Source organism: Ranitomeya imitator, chromosome 1 (genome assembly GCF_032444005.1).
Source record: "Ranitomeya imitator isolate aRanImi1 chromosome 1, aRanImi1.pri, whole genome shotgun sequence".
In the NCBI taxonomy this organism is placed as follows: Eukaryota; Metazoa; Chordata; class Amphibia; order Anura; family Dendrobatidae; genus Ranitomeya; species Ranitomeya imitator.
The window spans coordinates 566,576,544-566,595,620 of record NC_091282.1 but is presented as its reverse complement, the minus strand read 5'-3'; the positions used below and the strand labels follow the sequence as shown (position 1 = coordinate 566,595,620).

The following is a 19,077-nucleotide window of genomic DNA, read 5'->3' as shown; positions in this document are numbered from 1 at the left end:
TATATGAACATACACATATATATCTATATCTATATACATACAGGAAAATAAATACTGGATACACTCCATCGCAGGTTGGAAAACTTGCAAAAGAGGTCTGTTATGTTTATCGTAGGTACACTTCAACTGAGAAACAGAATCTAAAAAAAGTCTAGAAAATCACATTGTATGATTTTTGACATAATTAATTTGCATTTTATTGCATGAAAAAAGTATTTGATACAATAGAAAAACAGAACTTAATATTCAGTACAGAAACCTTTGTTTGCAATTACATAGGTCAAATATTTCCTGCAGTCCTTGACCAAGTTTGCACATACAGCAGCAGGGATTTTGGCCAACTCCTCCATACAGATCTTCTCCAGATCTTTCAGGTTTCGGTGCTGTCACTGGGCAACATAGAGTTTCAGCTCCCTCCAAATATTTTCTATTGGGTTCATGTTTGGACACTGGGTAGGCCACTCCAGGACCTTGAAATGCTTCTTACTGAGCCACTCCTTAGTCGCCCTGTCTATGTGTTTTGGGTCATTGTCATGCTGGAAGACCCATCTCCAATGCTCTTACTAAGGAGTTTGTTCCCCCAAATATTGCGATACCTGATTCCATCCATCCTCCTTTCAATATGGTGCAATCGGCGTTATCCCCTTTGCAGAAAAGCACCCACAAAGTATGATGTTTCCCCACCATGATTCATGGTTGGAATGATGTTCTTGCGGCTGTTCTCATCCTTCTTCTTCCTCCAAATATGTCAAGTGGCGTTGATATCAAAAAGTTCTATTTTGGATTATGCAGATGGTCACTGGCAAACATTAAAGAAGAATTGAGATGTTCTGGTGTTAGCGGGGTGACCTTGCATGCCCTGCAGGATTTTAATCCATGATGGCGTAATGTGTTACTAACGATAATGTTTGGGACTGTGGACCCAGCTCTCATCAGGTCATTGACCAGGTGCTCCCATGTAATTCTGTGCCAATTCCTGACCTTTCTCAGAAACATCCTTACCCCAAGAGACCAGATCTTGTATGGAGCCCCAGACCAAGGAAGATTGACAGTCATTTGGTGCTTCTTCCATTTTCTATTAATTGTGCCAAGAGTTGCTGCCATCTCACCAAGCTGCTTGCCTTTTGTCCTGGCACCCATTCCAGCCTTGTGCAGGTCTACCATTTTGTCCCTGGTGTCTGTAGACAGCTCTTTGGTCTTGACCATGGTGGAGAGTTTAGAGTGTGATTGAACGTGTGAACAGGTGTCTTTTATACAGGTGAAGAGTCCAAACAGGTGCAATTAATACAGGTAATGAGTGCAGAGTAGGAAAACGTTTTAAAGAAAAACTAACAGGTGATCAAATACTTATTTAATGCAATAAAATGCAATTTAATTATTTAAAAATCATACAATGTGATTTTTTATTTTTATTTCTAGATTCTATCTCTCACAGGTGAAGTGTATCCACGATAAAAATTACAGACCTCTCCGTTCTTTTTAGGTGGCAAAATCGGCAGTGTATCAAAAACTTATTTTCACCACACTATCTATCTATCTATCTACAAATACAAATACATATATACATACACTCCTAAAAGGGGTAGTCCAGTCCAAACCGATAAGTCTGCAGTCACTATGTGGCTTTAAAATTGAAATTGCAACAACAAGAAGCAAGGGTCATGGAGTTATGATAATCACAAGATGGATAAACAAGTTAATATGCAAATGATAACAAAATAGAAATATTTTCAGAACACTGATTTGTTCAGCATCGAGTAGGAGTGCAACACTTGCAAACCTTGCCATGCTAGCAATCACATTATTAATAGTTGTCTAAGGAATGTTTTGACACGCTGAATGCACTTAGAAAAATATTTAGAATTGAGTCCTCAGTGGTTGATACCTTTTAATGGCTTACTGAAAAGATGGTAACAAACTGCAAGCTTTCGAGACTACACAGGTCTCTTCATCTGGCATAGACTAATTTTGAATTAGTCTATGCCTGATGAAGAGACCTGAGTAGTCTTGAATGCTTGCAGTTTGTTACCATCTTTTCAGTAAGCCATTAAAAGGTATCAACCACTGAGGACTCTCACATCTAAATATTTTTCTATCTACTGGCTAACACGGTACCAAGATATCCTGTTCCTGTATCTGAATGCACTTAGGCATGCAAATCAAAGCTCTGCTGAGAGTAGCTCTCTTTTGCAACTGACATCCACCGGTATCCCAGATGTGCTTGATGGAATGTAAATTTGGAGTCAGTTGTGAGAAATAGCCATATCACTGGTTCAATCATCAAGTCAGTCTTCAGTCAGTACACCAACAGATTGGCATTACATAGTTTTTCTTAGTGGAAAAAAATGTTAATCATGTAGCCTGATTTTTGGGCAGCCTGCACTGTTGGGGAGCAGCCTGTATTGCCAAAATGTGCCTGCAAATTGTTCAGACTTGTCTCCCACTGGGCACCTGTAGGAAGTCAGCTTCTAGTAATTGCAAATTAGTGATTTGGGGGGCAAGTGCATTTAGCATGGCAGAACATTCCTCAGAAAACCATTAGTAACCTATTTCATAGCAGCCAAAGTGTGTTAAGTTTAAGTTTTAAAAATGTTGTTTCCATTTTGTTCATCATTTGCATATCTTTAACATATCTAACCATCCTGTGACTCCCTAATTTCATTACTTTACGTTGTTGTTGTTGCAGTTTTATTGTTGAGAAGTGTATGTATGTATGAATGTATACGTATATATTTTTGTATATACTATCATAGCCAAAAGTGTTGGCACCTTTGAAATTTTTCCAGAAAATTATGTATGGTATTTCTCCCAGAAAAGTATTGCAATTACACATTTTGTTATACACATTTTTTCCTTTTTTTTATATTGGAACAACAACAAAAAAAATGAAGAAAAAAAGGCAACTAGGACATAATTTTTCACAAAACCCCTAAAATTGTCAGGACAAAATTGTTGGCACCTTTCCAAAATTATGAGTAAACATCTTTGTTTCAAGCATGTGATGCTTGGTCAAATTTCCCTGTGGCACGTAATAGGTGTAGGCAATATGAAAATCACACCTAAATCCAGATAAAAAGGTTGATTCAATCTTTGTATTCTGTGTCTGTGTGTGCCACAGTAAGTATGGTACGACAGAAAGAGAAAAAGAGTACTGTCTGAGAACTTGAAATGCAAAATTGTTGAAAAATATCAACAATCACAATGTTACAAGTCCATCTCCAGAGATTTTGATGTTCCTTTGTCCACAGTGCAAAACAATCAAGAAGTTTACGACCCGTGGCACTGTAGCTAATCTACGTGGATGCAGACAGCAGAAAAAAATTGCTGAAAGGTTGCAATGCAGGATAAGCAGCCCCAATCAAGATCCAAAGAAATTCAAGCTCTTCTGCAGGCTCAGTGCATCAGTGTCAGCGCAAGTTACCTGTCGACATTTGAATGAAATGAAAAGCTATGGCAGGAGACCCTGGAGGACCCCATTGCTGACACAGGGACATAAAAAAAGCTAGACCGCAGTTTGTCAAAATGTATGTGACTAAGTCAAAATCCTGGGAAAGCTTCTTGTGGACACATGAGACTAAGATACAGCTTTTTGGTAAAGCACATCCTTCTACTTCTAGTGGAGTTCAAATATGTTTTTGCGTTGTTTTGCTGCCTCTGGCACTGAGTGCCTTAACGGTGTGCAAGGCATCATGAAATCTGATGATTACCGAAGTGTCAGAAAGCTGGGTTTGCATCCTAGGTCATGGGTCTAACAGCAGGACAATAACCCCAGAGATTGATGGAAACAAAGCGCTGGAGAGTTCTGAAGTTGCTAGTAATGAGTCCAGATATAAATCCCATTGAACACGTGTAGAAAGATCTTAAAATTGCTGTTGGGAGAAGGCACCCTTCAAGAGTTGTCCAAAATTCCAGTTGAGAGGTGTAAGAAGCTTGTTGATGGTTAAGGAAGGGACTGATTGTAGTTATGTATTTCAAAGAATGTACAACCAAATAGTAAGTTGAGGGTGTTAACAATTTTGTCCGGCCCATTTTGGGGGTTTTGTGTGGAATTATGTCTAATTTTTCAGTCTTTTTGTGTTGTTCCAATACACACAAAGGAAATAAGCATGTGTATAACAAAATGTGCAATTGCAATATTTAATTTTCTGAAACAATTTTATGGGTACCAACACTTTCGGCCATGACTGTATTTATATATATATATATATATATATATATATACAGTGGGGTAAAAAAGTATTTAGTCAGTCAGCAGTAGTGCAAGTTCCACCACTTAAAAAGATGAGAGGCGTCTGTAATTTACATCATAGGTAGACCTCAACTATGGGAGACAAACTGAGAAAAAAAAATCCAGAAAATCTCATTGTCTGTTTTTTTAACATTTTATTTGCATATTATGGTGGAAAATAAGTATTTGGTCAGAAACAAAATTTCATCTTAATTCTTTGTAATATATCCTTTGTTGGCAATGACAGAGGTCAAACGTTTTCTGTAAGTCTTCACAAGGTTGCCACACACTGTTGTTGGTATGTTGGCCCATTCCTCCATGCAGATCTCCTCTAGAGCAGTGATGTTTTTGGCTTTTCGCTTGGCAACACGGACTTTCAACTCCCTCCAAAGGTTTTCTATAGGGTTGAGATCTGGAGACTGGCTAGGCCACTCCAGGACCTTGAAATGCTTCTTACAAAGCCACTCCTTCATTGCCCTGGCGGTGTGCTTTGGATCATTGTCATGTTGAAAGACCAAGCCACGTTTCATCTTCAATGCCCTTGCTGATGGAAGGAGGTTTGCACTCAAAATCTCACGATACATGGCCCCATTCATTCTTTCATGTACCCGGATCAGTCGTCCTGGCCCCTTTGCAGAGAAACAGCCCCAAAGCATGATGTTTCCACCACCATGCTTTACAGTAGGTATGGTGTTTGATGGATGCAACTCAGTATTCTTTTTCTTCCAAACATGACAAGTTGTGTTTCTACCAAACAGTTCCAGTTTGGTTTCATCAGACCATAGGACATTCTCCCAAAACTCCTCTGGATCATCCAAATGCTCTCTAGCAAACTTCAGACGGGCCCGGACATGTACTGGCTTAAGCAGTGGGACACGTCTGGCACTGCAGGATCTGAGTCCATGGTGGCGTAGTGTGTTACTTATGGTAGGCCTTGTTACATTGGTCCCAGCTCTCTGCAGTTCATTCACTAGGTCCCCCCGCGTGGTTCTGGGATTTTTGCTCAACGTTCTTGTGATCATTCTGACCCCACGGGGTGGGATTTTGCGTGGAGCCCCAGATCGAGGGAGATTATCAGTGGTCTTGTATGTCTTCCATTTTCTAATTATTGCTCCCACTGTTGATTTCTTCACTCCAAGCTGGTTGGCTATTACAGATTCAGTCTTCCCAGCCTGGTGCAGGGCTACAATTTTGTTTCTGGTGTCCTTTGACAGCTCTTTGGTCTTCACCATAGTGGAGTTTGGAGTCAGACGGTTTGAGGGTGTGCACAGGTGTCTTTTTATACTGATAACAAGTTTAAACAGGTGCCATTACTACAGGTAATGAGTGGAGGAAAGAGGAGACTCTTAAAGAAGTTACAGGTCTGTGAGAGCCAGAAATCTTATTGTTTGTTTCTGACAAAATACTTATTTTCCAGCATAATATGCAAAAAAAATGATAAAAAAACAGACAATGTGATTTTCTGGACTTTTTTTCTCAGTTTGTCTCCCATAGTTGAGGTCTACCTATGATGTAAATTACAGACGCCTCTCATCTTTTTAAGTGGTGGAACTTGCACTATTGCTGACTGACTAAATACTTTTTTGCCCCACTGTGTATATATATATATATATATATATATATATATATATATATATATACATATATACACCGTGGCATGTAAAAGTTTGGGTACCCTTGGTCATAATTACTGTTATGGTGAAGAGTTAAGGAAGTTAAATATAAACTGATCTCTAAAAGGTCCAAAGTTAAAGATAACACGCTTACTTTGTTTTTTTAAGCAAAATACTATATATATTCTCATCTTTTACATTTTAAAAATTAAAAAGGAAATTGCTAAAGTTTGGGCACCCTTGGAGATTTGTGTGCTTAGATAAATTTGACCAAGGTTTCAGACCTTAATTGGCCTGCTGGGGTTATGGCTTGTTCACTATCATAGTTAGGAAAGACCAGGTGAAGCAAATTTCCCAGTTCCATAAAAACTTGACTCCTCTAACCTTGTGCCAAAAAATAGCTGCCATGGGTTCTTCTAAGCAGTTGCCTAGCACTTTGAATATGAAAATGGTGAAGGCCCACAAAGCAGGCAAAAGCTATAAGAAGATAGCAAAGTGCTTTCAAGTTGCCCTTTCCTTAGTTCGAAATGTAATTAAGAAATGGCAGTTAACAGGAACAGTGGAGGTCAAGATAAGGTCTGGAAGACCAAGCAAAATTTCAGAGAGCTGCTCGCTTGATTGCTATGGAGGCTAATCAGAATCCCCGCTTGACTGCAAAAGACCTTCAGAAAGATTTAGTAGTCTTTAGAGTTGTGGTACATTGTTCTACTATTTAGAGATACCTGCACAAGTATGGCTTTCATCAGAAGAAAACCTTTCCGGCATCCTCACCATAAAATTCAGCATCCGAAGTGTGCAAAACATCTAAACAAGCCTAATGCATATTGGAAACAAGTCCTGTGGACCGAGATGGTTAAAATAGAACTCTTTGGTAGCAATGATTAAAGGCATGTGTGGAGAAAAAAGGGCACAGAATTTCAGGAAAAGAACATCTCGCCTTCCATTAAGCACGGAGCTAGATCAATCATGCTTTGGAGTTGTGTTGCAGCCAATGGCACGTGAAACATTTCACAGATAGAAAGAATGGATTCAATTAATTTTCAACAAATTCTTGATGCAAACATAATGCCATCTGTAAAAAAAAAGCTCAAGTTCAAAATCCACAATAGAGTACCTCAAAAGGTGCAAGCTGAAGGTTTTACCATGGCCCTCACAGTCCCCTTGCAACGCTTGCGCCCAGACTGGATGGCACAAGTGAGGATTGTGGCCCCACTGTGCCACAGACCTGACTTACCCTGGAGGGGCATGACTAAGCAGCTACGTTGGTGTTCACTGGAGCATCTAGTTTTGAGGTCAGGCTTGTGCGGCAGGTAGCTGCAAGGTATCACACCAGGGTGGCGTCTGGCAGTAGCAGCTGACCCCACAAGGGGAGAGGACACTAACGACAGATGCAGAAGAGTACTGTAGATTGCTGATGTATAGACTGCCAAGTACTGGCAGGCACAGGTGATGTGAGGGCAGAGAATGGCTGACAATCTGGCAGGCAGGCGGGCACAGTTCAGACTGGAGGGACAGAAACTGTTTTGGGAAGGACTGGGACACTGGAAGGTACGAGTGGGATATGAGGACTGGTAGGATCCAGTTAAGACTGGATGAGCAGGAACAGTTTCGGGAAGGACAGGGACACAGGCAGGTACGACTGAGATACAGGGATGGGCAAGATGAATACGGAACAGATAGGACCCAGTTCAGACAGGACAAACAAGGAGCCACAGATGCGGAAAGGGAGCCGAGCTGCAGATGCGGAATGGAAGCAGAGCTGCAGGTGAAGAACAGAAGTAGAGCCGCTGCTGCAGAGCAGAGCCGCATTGGCAGAGCAGAGGTAGACAGGAACCGATTCACACAAGTACTTACAAAGAAGTAACAAGTGTACACCAAAGTCACAAATGTTGTGTAGAGACAACAGAATAGAGATGGGTGTTGGTACAGATACTGCGAGTTTAAGGAGTAGGAACAATGTAGACACAGCAGGGCAGGGAAGACTCCAGACTAGGATACAAACAGGTTCAGGAATAGGACTTCGTTCAGACAAAGTCAGGCACGGGAACAAGTTCAGGATACAGGATTCAGGCCTGGGATACAGCCCCATGGGTGGCAGAAATTAGACAGGTAGGAGGCAGGTACGGACCTTGGTATACAGCCCCCAGGGTGTCGGAAACGAGACAGGTACAGACCTGGGTATACAGCCCCAAGGGTGACAGAAACAAGAGCAGGATTAAGACAGGACCTGGCAACTCAGTAGTTGAACACCAGATGCCTCCTGGCAATAGGCTGGGGACACATTAGGAATGTGCACAAAGTTTCTTTAAGAACCAGGAAGAACAGGCGGCACCACCCTAAGCATACAGCCAGGAAGTATGCACACAGCAAGCAGAGAACACGCAGCAAGCAGAGGGCAGAACTCATTGAACGGCCCAGAGTGGTGAGAAAGTCAGTGTATCTGCATGGCGGGAGATGGGAAGCTATGCAGTGATGCCGACAGGGATGTTACAAACCTGATCTGAACATTATTGAAAATTTGTGGCTTGACTTCTAAATAGCAGTGCATGCTATACGATCCAGGAATCTCACAGAACTGGAATAATTGTCCAAGGAAGAATGGATGGCAATCCCTCAAACACGAATTGAAAGACTCTTGTCTGGCTACAAAAATAATGTACAAGCTGGGGTACTTTTAAAAGGGGATACATCGACCCATTTTCCTTTTTGTAATTTTTAAAATGTAAAAGATGAATATATATATATTGTTGCCTAAAATACAGAGGAAATGTGTAATGTTTAATTGTAGCCCTTTCAGAGATCATTTCATCTTCAACTTGCATAACTCTTCACAATAACAGTCATTTTGACCAGGAGTGCCCAAACTATTACATGCCACTGCAGTTATACAGTATATACACACTCACTCACAAAAAACAAGTTCTCAAAGAGATCCATCGACCGAAAAATTTAATTGTTATAGGTTCTGGAAAATGGAAACACAAAATATGTGTCTGTGTATGGTATATACACACACACACACACATACAGTATGTATATGAACACTCAAAAATGAGGTGATCATGGCTATCTTCATTGCTTTTGACACATTATATGCAAGAACGGTGAGAAAGGTGTGATATAAACATTCTCTATAAATGTGTTGTAGTATGGTATTAATGGAACATATGGTCCATGTAATTTTAAAGTATTTCCTAGATATTCAATTCTGACGCATTAGAGTCTGCTCCAAAGAACAGAGTCACAGAGGCTCCACCAAATCCTCAGGCACACCTAACATACAATGAATAAAAGTGGAGAAAACAAAGTAACATGCGGACAGAACAGAGTAGTGCAATTCTTCTGATGGGGCCAACAAATAACTGAGTGCAGAGAGTAGAAATGGAACAGAAGCTGACTGACAAAATGTAGTCAGCAAACACATTTACAGACAAACAGCAGCATGTGATGCATATACTCTGCTGTCATGAGAAAAACTAAATGCAAACTTTTAAACAAAGGATATAGATAATAGAATCTAAAAATGTTCAATTGGCTGTAAGAAAAATCTATCGGAGTCTGAATGACAGGGTTACAAAATATCTTTATGGATTTTATGCTTTCTTTTACGTTAGGTTAAATAGAAAAGAAGCACTCACAGAGCACAGGATCAAAGAAACATCATGTAAAAAAATATTGGGATTACTTAAGAAAGCTACCAAAAGAGAAAAAGCAATACAGTGGTGCTACCGACCCAATCAGACACAGAGCTATAAACATATTACTAATCACATCTATACAGTAACTGTATCATTGAATGGGAATAGTCTAAGCAGTAAGTGGCTTCTATTCATTAAACCGTAATCCTGTCCTAGTTACTGACATGGCTGCCTAATGTGTCACCTCATTATAACTCAGCAGTGGCTTCCACCAACCTAACTAGAGCCATTTTTCCTATTCCACCCATATATTTCCTGATGTGCACAATAGCACCCATGGAAAGTGAGTGTTCCCCTTTACTGCATATGTTCTAATTAATTTGTGTTTTTCCTTTTTTTTTTTTTTTATTTGTCCTCAATTACTTGTGCAGTCTATTCTCTCCTCTTCTTTTGGCTTCTCTTCCTCCTATCATGACCAGGATAAGTTTTGTAGCTTACAGGGCACCTACCAGGAGCATAATTTCCACCAGTCCCTTGAAGCTGCCTTCAGATGCCCCCTCGTCCCATGCTTTTCTCTGCTTTCTGTTCCCTCAAGAAACACTGGAAATGTCATTTGGCCAATCAATGGCTGAGGCGGGTCACGAGTGCAGGCATTGATTGGCTGAGCAGCCATTTCCATTTTCAGTGTGTGAAGAGAAGTGTGGGGCGTGCAAGGACCTTTAGGTAATCTGACAGACTCAACTTACATGACTGGGCAGCAGAAATTCGCTCAGTCTTGCTGTGTGTGGGGGGCACTGTGGGCCTAGTGTGTGCAGACGACACTCTGTGGGCATCACCGTATGTAGTGGACACAGTGAGGGCATCACATTTAGTAGTCAACACTGTGGGGGTATCAGAGTGTGAATGTTGTGGGCACTGTGGAATCATTTAATGAGAGTCGTGGACATTGTGTATCATAGTGTCTATATTGGGCACTGTAGGGTCATCACATTTTGTTGTGGGCACTTTAGGGCCATCATAGTGTGTAGTGGGCACTGTGGGGCTTTCATAGTGTGTGTTGTGGGGCCATCATAGTGTATGTCTTGGGCATTGTAGTCTGTGGTAGACACTGTGAGGTCAGAACATTGCATGTGGTGGGCACTATACGTTAGTCTTTAAATTTGGGATGGCACTGAAGGCATCATAGTGTGTGGTGGGGACCGGAAAAAAGTAAAGTACTTTGTGGGAAAATAAATGGCCTTCACTAAGAGCAATAATTCTGTGTACATATAAAGGACAGAGGAGTGAGGTTAGGGAAATGGCTTCATGTAAAATAAAAACTGATGCGATGCATGTAGCAGTATGTGTCCGCCTCTCCAAATTTTCAGTATTGTGAGTAACACACTTGTGGTCTGAAGAGATGGCACTTCTGCTTTCCATTGTAAGGTGCGATGCTATCACAGACCGTGTGTGCTTGTGTTGCCAATTTCTACACTTCCCTAGGGTGAACAGTGACAGCTAAGTGAGTACATCTGAAATATATCTGTTATTATTTATTTTATTTATTATGCTTTTTCTTACATCTAGTGATGCAAAGTCATACACAGTTTTCATGACAATATTGTTCCTTAAAGAAATCAGAGAGGTAACATGACACCAGAGCAAGGTAAGTTTACGTCACAGACTTTGGACATGATAACAGTTGACTATCATATTCCTGCTTTGAAATTCATTTAGTCTATATTGGATGATTTACCTACCATGAAGTTCTCATTTATGTTGTATAGGCCATACTATTTTGAATGATTTGTATATATGCATACGTTACTAGTTAGAAGCTGTTAGTTTTGCTGTAATACAGACCGGATATTTTGAGAAATAATTCTAATAAAAAGAAAATAAAAGACATCAACCCTGAAAATAAATTGTGAAAATCTATAACATAAAAGACCTCGTTCTGGACAGCATGATAAGCTGTAGTATGAGCCACTGTGTTAGTGCAAAATTTAAGAACTCCATATGAGCCTTTATAGTACGTCCGAATCCCGTCCGAGGTCAGCTCCCCTGCTTTGATGCAGGGCTCCGCGGTGAGCCCGCATCAAAGCCGGGACATGTCAGCTGTTTTGAACAGCTGACATTTGCCCGTAATAGGCGCGGGCAGAATCGCGATCTGCCCGCACCTATTAACTAGTTAAATGCCGCTGTCAAACGCAGACAGCGGCATTTAACTACTGCTTCCGGCCGGGCGGCCGGAAATGACGTAATCGCCGACCCCCGTCACATGATCGGGGGTCGGCGAAACGTCTCCATTGTAACCATAGAGGTCCCTGAGACCTCTATGGTTACTGATCGCCGGTGGCTGTGAGCGCCACCCTGTGGTCGGCGCTCACAGCACACCTCCATTTCTGCTACATAGCAGCGATCAGCAGATCGCTGCTATGTAGCAGAGGCGATCAAGTTGTGCCAGCTTCTAGCCTCCCATGGAGGCTATTGAAGCATGGCAAAAGTAAAAAAAAAAGTTGAAAAAAATGTTAAAAAAATAAAAAAAAAATAAAAGTTTAAATCACCCCCCTTTCGCCCCAATCAAAATAAATCAATAAAAAATATATAAAATCTACACATATTTGGTATCGCCGCGCTCAGAATCGCCCGATCTATCAACTAAAAAAAAGCATTAACCTGATCGCTAAAAAATTCAAAACGCCAGAATTACATTTTTTTGGTCGCCGCGACATTGCATTTAAATGCAATAACGGGCAATCAAAAGAACGTATCTGCACCAAAATGCTATCATTAAAAACGTCATCTCGGCACGCAAAAAATAAGCCCTCAACCGACCCCAGATCATGAAAAATGGAGACGCTACGGGTATCGGAATATGGCGCTTTTTATTATTTTTTTTTTTTTTTTTTAGCAAAGTTTGGAATTTTTTTTCACTACTTAGGTAAAAAATAACCTAGTCATGTTAGGTGTCTACGAACTCGTACTGACCTGAAGAATCATAATGTCAAGTCAGTTTTAGCATTTAGTGAACCTAGCAAAAAAGCCAAACAAAAAACAAGTGTGGGACTGCACTTTTTTTGCAATTTCACCGCACTTGGAATTTTTTTCCCATTTTCTAGTACACGACATGCTAAAACCAATGAAGTCGTTCAAAAGTACAACATGTCCCGCAAAAAATAAGCCCTCACATGGCCAAATTGACGGAAAAATAAAAAAGTTATGGCTCTGGGAAGGAGGGGAGCGAAAAACAAACACGGAAAAACGAAAAATCCCAAGGTCATGAAGGGGTTAAGGGGTAACGCCAATATGTGCACAATGAATTGACTGAGCAAACAGCACAAAGTGTTCATTTGCTGGATCTTAGAAAAGCCATACTCATTAGCCTAGTTCTTTGGTCCCATAACATTGCCATAACATTGCAATGCCTATTACACTACATCAGGAAATAGATAGTATCAGTCTTAGCAAAACTGGCATTAGAGGCAGGCAGACCAGGCAGCTGCCTAGGGCCCGTGCTCCTCCAGGGGCCTCCAGCCAATGGCCCCTGAGCAACAGGGGCCCGGCACCGCCCCCTTGCATCACGCATTCAACTTATCAGCAACTTAGATGCTGATACAGTTGAAAGCAGTGATGGAGGAGAGAGCATCATGTGACTCTCCCTCTCCCATAACTCCCCGTCTGCCTCTGACTCAGCGTGTGCCAGAAATGGAGCTGATGAGAAGCTCTGCAGAAGCCAGAGCAGTGGGGGAACGAGGAGGTGGTAAGTATTCTGTGTGTGTATGTGTGTGTATGCATTATAGTGTGTGTATGCATTATAGTGTGTGTATGCATTATATTGCATGTGTGTCTGCAGCACTATACAGTGTGTGGGGGGACTGCATTATACTGGGTGTGTGGGAGGCTGCATTATACTGTGTGTGGGGGACTGCACTATACTGTGTATGTGGGGGGTGAAGACACAAAAGAGAATAGTAAAACCAAAAACAGGGTATGCACACATGGATTTTTCCTCTCTGAACCCTGTTCACACAGGTTATATACAGATGATCAGGTTTTTAAATACATCAGATAGGGATTGCATACATTAGTTAGGACTGCTCTGATAAGGGTATACCGTGAAGATTGGTAGAGCAGCTTAGTATACATTTTTTGCAAAAAACGTATCAACCAAATACCCTGTTTTTTACATCTTTTACTAGCACTTGCGGATTACTGCAACATTTTTTCAAACTGAGTGTTTTTGGTTTTACTATTCTCTTTTGTGTCTTCAGGTTTCTTGGTGGTGTGTGAACATGATCATACAGACTTGTTCACTGTGCAAGTAGCCCATGTGTTCCTGTTTCCATAATTGTTCTCTTGTGTCTACAAGACTGGGGAGTTCCACCACTCCTCTTGGGCTATCTGCACAAAAGCTGTTCTACCCTGTATGCACACATGGATTTTTCCTCTCTGAACCCTGTTCACACAGGTTATATACAGATGATCAGGTTTTTAAATACATCAGATAGGGATTGCATACATTAGTTAGGACTGCTCTGATAAGGGTATACCGTGAAGATTGGTAGAGCAGCTTAGTATACATTTTTTGCAAAAAACGTATCAACCAAATACCCTGTTTTTTACATCTTTTACTAGCACTTGCGGATTACTGCAACATTTTTTCAAACTGAGTGTTTTTGGTTTTACTATTCTCTTTTGTGTCTTCAGGTTTCTTGGTGGTGTGTGAACATGATCATACAGACTTGTTCACTGTGCAAGTAGCCCATGTGTTCCTGTTTCCATATGTGTATGTGGGGGGTTGAATTATACTGTATGTGTGGTAGTTGCACTATACTGTGCGTGGGGAGACTGCACTATACTGTGTGTGTGTGGTGGGGCTGCATTATACCACCGTGGATCCGTAGAAGCGCCGGTGTTGGCGTGAAACGGCTGTTGTCCTCTCCCCGCTCACCTCTCCTTGTCTTTTCGTCTCCCCCGTGCCGTGAAGACGGTCTCACAGTTGCTTTAATAAAGGAATAAAGGAATAGTCTGCTCTACAGGGTCGGTGAGTGTTGCCACGTCTTTTTCTATTTTGCTACTATATGCTTGCTTTGTTTCGGACGTGAGCATCTCCCTGAAGTGTTAGGCTCGGCTGCTCCACTAGTGACTCCACACTTTATCTCGCTGCTGGGCTGTGCTGCTCTTCTTTCTTCTTTTTATGCATTGTTCTACCAGGGTATGTAAACTTTTGAGCACAACTGTACATCAGATGTAAAATCTCTCACTCACTGACCTTTGAGGGAAAATATTTGAAACTTGGATCTGTGTATTGGGTCATCAACATGGTAGGCATACATGGGTATATGGGAAACATATCTTGGATTAAGATTTATTTAATATAAAGTATGTAATTACAAAGGATGAAGGCCGCGGAGGCTAAGTAATGTTGCAATGACATAATAGTGTCTCAACTGACCCAAAATTCAGTAAGAGAGGGTATTCATAAATACATGGTCAATCTACATTACTGTCCATGAAAAAAAGGCAAAAACATTCACTGCTAATTTTACTGCTTGTAGATGTACCATAAATACTAATGGAAAGTCACTAACACTGTTGTTTTCAGAAACAAATTATGGAAATTAACAATTTGGATTTACAAAATGCCATCACATTTGATTCATTATTTAGCAGTCATTCAGCTGCAGCGCCTTAAATATTTTTCTAAAAAGCAAACATGTAATTTCTTGTTCTGATTCTTCATTTCATTTTGGGTAAAGTTATAGAATCATAGAATGTTAGGAAGGGACCTACTGGGTCATCTGGTCCAACCCCCTGCTCAATGCAAGATTCACTAAATCATCCCAGACAGATGTCTGTCTAGCCTCTGTTTGAAGACTTCCATGGAAGGAGAACTCATCACCACCTCTCGTGGCAGCCTGTTCCACTCATTGATCACCCTGTCAAAAAGTTTTTTCTAATATCTAATCTGTGTCTCCTCCCATTCAGTTTAATCCCATTGCTTCTAGTCTTTCCTTGTGCAAATGAGAATAGAGATGATCCTTCTACCATGTGACAGCCCTTGAGATATTTGTAGACAGCTATTAAGTCTCCTCTCAGCCCTCTTTTCTGCAAGCTAAACATTCCCAAATCCTGTAACCTTTCCTCATAGGACATGGTCTGCAGACCGGTCACCATTCTGGTCACTCTTCTCTGAACTTGCTCCAGTTTGTTGATGTCTTTAAAGCCTTTAAGTGTGTATACATATAGTATATATTCATTCAGAGATATATATTCCAATTTATATTTCAGATTCTTTGGATAGATAAATTAATAAACGTGAAGCAATCACAACTCAGTTCCCAAAGTCACACTGATACCAGGATTAATAGGATGGTTTCTGCCTGGGCACTTGTACAGTTACTCTATATATATTAGAGATGTCATTCATAAATCACTAATTTCCACAAACTGAACTTAAAAAGATAATGTGGCAGATTAATCAATACTCCAGAATTCTTAGACTACTCAATCTTAAAATGCACCAGATTTATTATAGCAGTTCATGCTGTATAAAAAGCCTGGCATATCTTTAGACTGTCGAGTCTAAGTTTACACCACCTACTAGGCTAACTTTGTGTTAAATTTGCCGTAGACCTTTAGCCCATTTTATGAAGCATGTAAGGCTTCGACCGTTTCCAATATGACACTCCTCTTTTCATAGAAGCCACTCATCTTGGCGTTTCCGGTGTACAAAGTATGTAAAACACATGACAAATATGGTGCAAGTCATGAACGCTAATTTTCTTGAAAATTAGTGAACAAGTAACATAATTTGATTACAACTACTTTTTGATTACCTGTAAATTATTTCCTTACAACAAAATATATTTATGGATAAGTGGTATCAAACTCAAAGACCTCTACCTTTAAAAGAATTAAAAAAAGCAACAACAAAAAATCAAATTGTTTGTCTTATCAGAGACACGTCCAGCATCCTCTGGCAAACAGGTTATTGCGTGTGATTAGCATATATCTTTAACAGGGCATCTTTTCCTCTTATCAATGTGTATGGGAGAAGACTCCTGTCATCATTCAGCCAGCTTCCTTAGCAGACATAATGCTCTATGTATTGAGATTAAGCAGGTGTTTCCAACCATGGAGAACCAGAGAGCCTACCTCTTGACGCATATTTAAACATCTCAATACCCCGTGAGGGTGCCACTGGTGCAGTGAAACATTTAGGGGGCTACGTGATAACATATTTTAGATTGCAGCAATATCTTTCACTTGATGTAAAGCCTGGCATAACATGCAGACAGCAAGTAATACAGGAATACTACAAAACAGTGAAACCTAGCAATACTTAGCTACTAGATAATCTGATCAATTCATCTGGGATCAGAGAAGCCCAGACAATCATTCCCGAGAGAATTTATCGCTTCACTAAGGCCAAAACATATCAACTCTCTTTTCTTGTTCATAAAAGGAGGTATAAAGATGGAGACCTCTGATTTGTTTCCATATATAATAAGGCATATAGTTAAGGATTGTCTTTATTAAAAAGGAATAGTCAGTTCTGCAGACATGTCTGTTCTAGAAAATACTCACTTCTTGTGAGAAACATTAATTCTGGAGCATTATTTCTTAAAGGTCTACATTCAGTAGAGCTGATGGGACCGCTCCAAATTCGGCTTAATAATAACATTTTTCTCATATAGTTATTCAGGCCATTATGACTCTTTTATGCTTTCTTTGATACAGATAGATCGAGTACTTGTGATCACGATTCCACACTTTATATTTAGGCATATACTCTGTGAGTGCTTCTTGCTATGCAAAGAATTTTGAAACTGAATTATATTTTCAAACCACTGATTTTCAAGCCCCGAATTAGAAAAAAAATAAAAAAAATAAATAAATGGTAAAATAGAATAAATTGCAATAAACACAAATAAAAACATAGCGATATGAGCATTTGAAGCACTAACATAATCCAATTATTTCATTGCACTCCAACAGTCAGCAAGCGGCGGCTCCAAACAGGATGGGAGAAGACAAATATTATAATACCATTTTGGTGAGACAGGAATCATTCCGTCTTATTCCAAAATGCAGAAGAAAGGGATGAAGGGAGGGGAGCCAAAATAATGTGCAGCCTGTACAAGATAACGGAGGCTTAGATTACACCTTGTTCAAAGATTTCCACTGATAGATGAATGTCATCAATTTACTATAATCATTTTGAGATTGTGTGATTGGCAGAGATGTCTGAGTCATAAGAATTAGAATAAAAGGAGATAAAACTTCACAAGGTGTAATCTATTTTTTTTGTTCTTTAAGGCAAACACAAAGCTATACACAAATAGTGTAAAACACTGATATAAACGTAGCATTTTTATTATTTGTTCCTGCCCTGTGCAAACTTTAGATAGCTACCAGGAATGTAAAAAAAAATGTACAAAATAAATCGAAACATAAATATATAAGGTTTGTAAAAATGTTAAAAAAATTCAACCAGTACCAGCTAAAGGGGACAAAATGTATTTATTAGAAACTAATTAGAATAAGAATTCTAATATTAATTCATGATTTGCTTGTGTATTTTTGTTATACTTGTTAAGTTATAACTTAATAAATATTTGGTGGGGAAAAATAATAAAAGTTATTTATTTTTAAAGACTTGCGAGGAACCAGATCCACAAGGCAGTAACTCCAAAAATGTATGCATTTTACCACAATAAACTAAAAATAAAATTTTTACAAATTTTGACAATATAACACAATAAAACAAAAAATATATACACATATACAGATAAAATAAACAAAACACATGCAAAGATAGTAGCATTCTTCTATCATGCATCAGGCTCATTGCCCAAGCACCCATTAACCATGACGACGAAAAGTGCAAAAACCCAGCAACATTACCAAAGGATGCATAGAGAGGTCTCACAATGCAATATCATCTCAATCCCCAAAGACAGCTGCACTGTCCTTCACTAATATAATTTTTTTAGTCTTTTCTTTTTTTTTCCTTTTTTCTTTTTTTTAAGAATGTAAAAATGTGGGTAAAGAACGTAAACAAAAAAAAACACACCAACCTTCTCGTAGCTCTGAGGGATGTTAAGGGGTTTGATGCAGAACACAATGACATGAGGAGAAGAGAAAAAATAGGGGAGACACAGAGAGAGTAAAAAAAGACCTTCTCCAGGCTTTCAGCTGCAAAGCGACTAATCCATTAATATATATTCAAAGGATTAACAAATAACTTTCCCTTTTCTTTTGAGATGGAGATTACCCAGCTCGTCAGTAAGTCATCTCTTCCAATCTTTCGGTTTTGGAGCACTTAAGTACAACTATGCTTTTATAACCATTACTTCTGAGCTAATCTCTGGCAATATCTATATAGCTACATCTATAAGTATCTAGATATAGCTATTTAGATATATATGTCTATGCCATTGTATTAAGACCTACCTAAACAACATAATAATAACAACAGTAGCAGTATCTACTGACCAATTAATTTCTAAAAATAAATAAGACTTCTAATAGAAGCTCCTTTTCCAAGTACATTTCTAAGTCTACAGATCTTCGAGACATGCTTAATGCAGGCATAATCAGGAAGATATCT

At 39.7% G+C, this 19,077-nt stretch overlaps 1 protein-coding gene across 7 annotated transcripts in view; it reads right to left on the bottom strand.

Moving 5' to 3' along the window:
* The window catches only part of PTPRS (protein tyrosine phosphatase receptor type S), a 715,207-nt gene that overhangs the window by 333,626 nt on the left and 362,504 nt on the right, over positions 1-19,077 (bottom strand). The gene's annotated exons all lie outside the window — the stretch shown is intronic.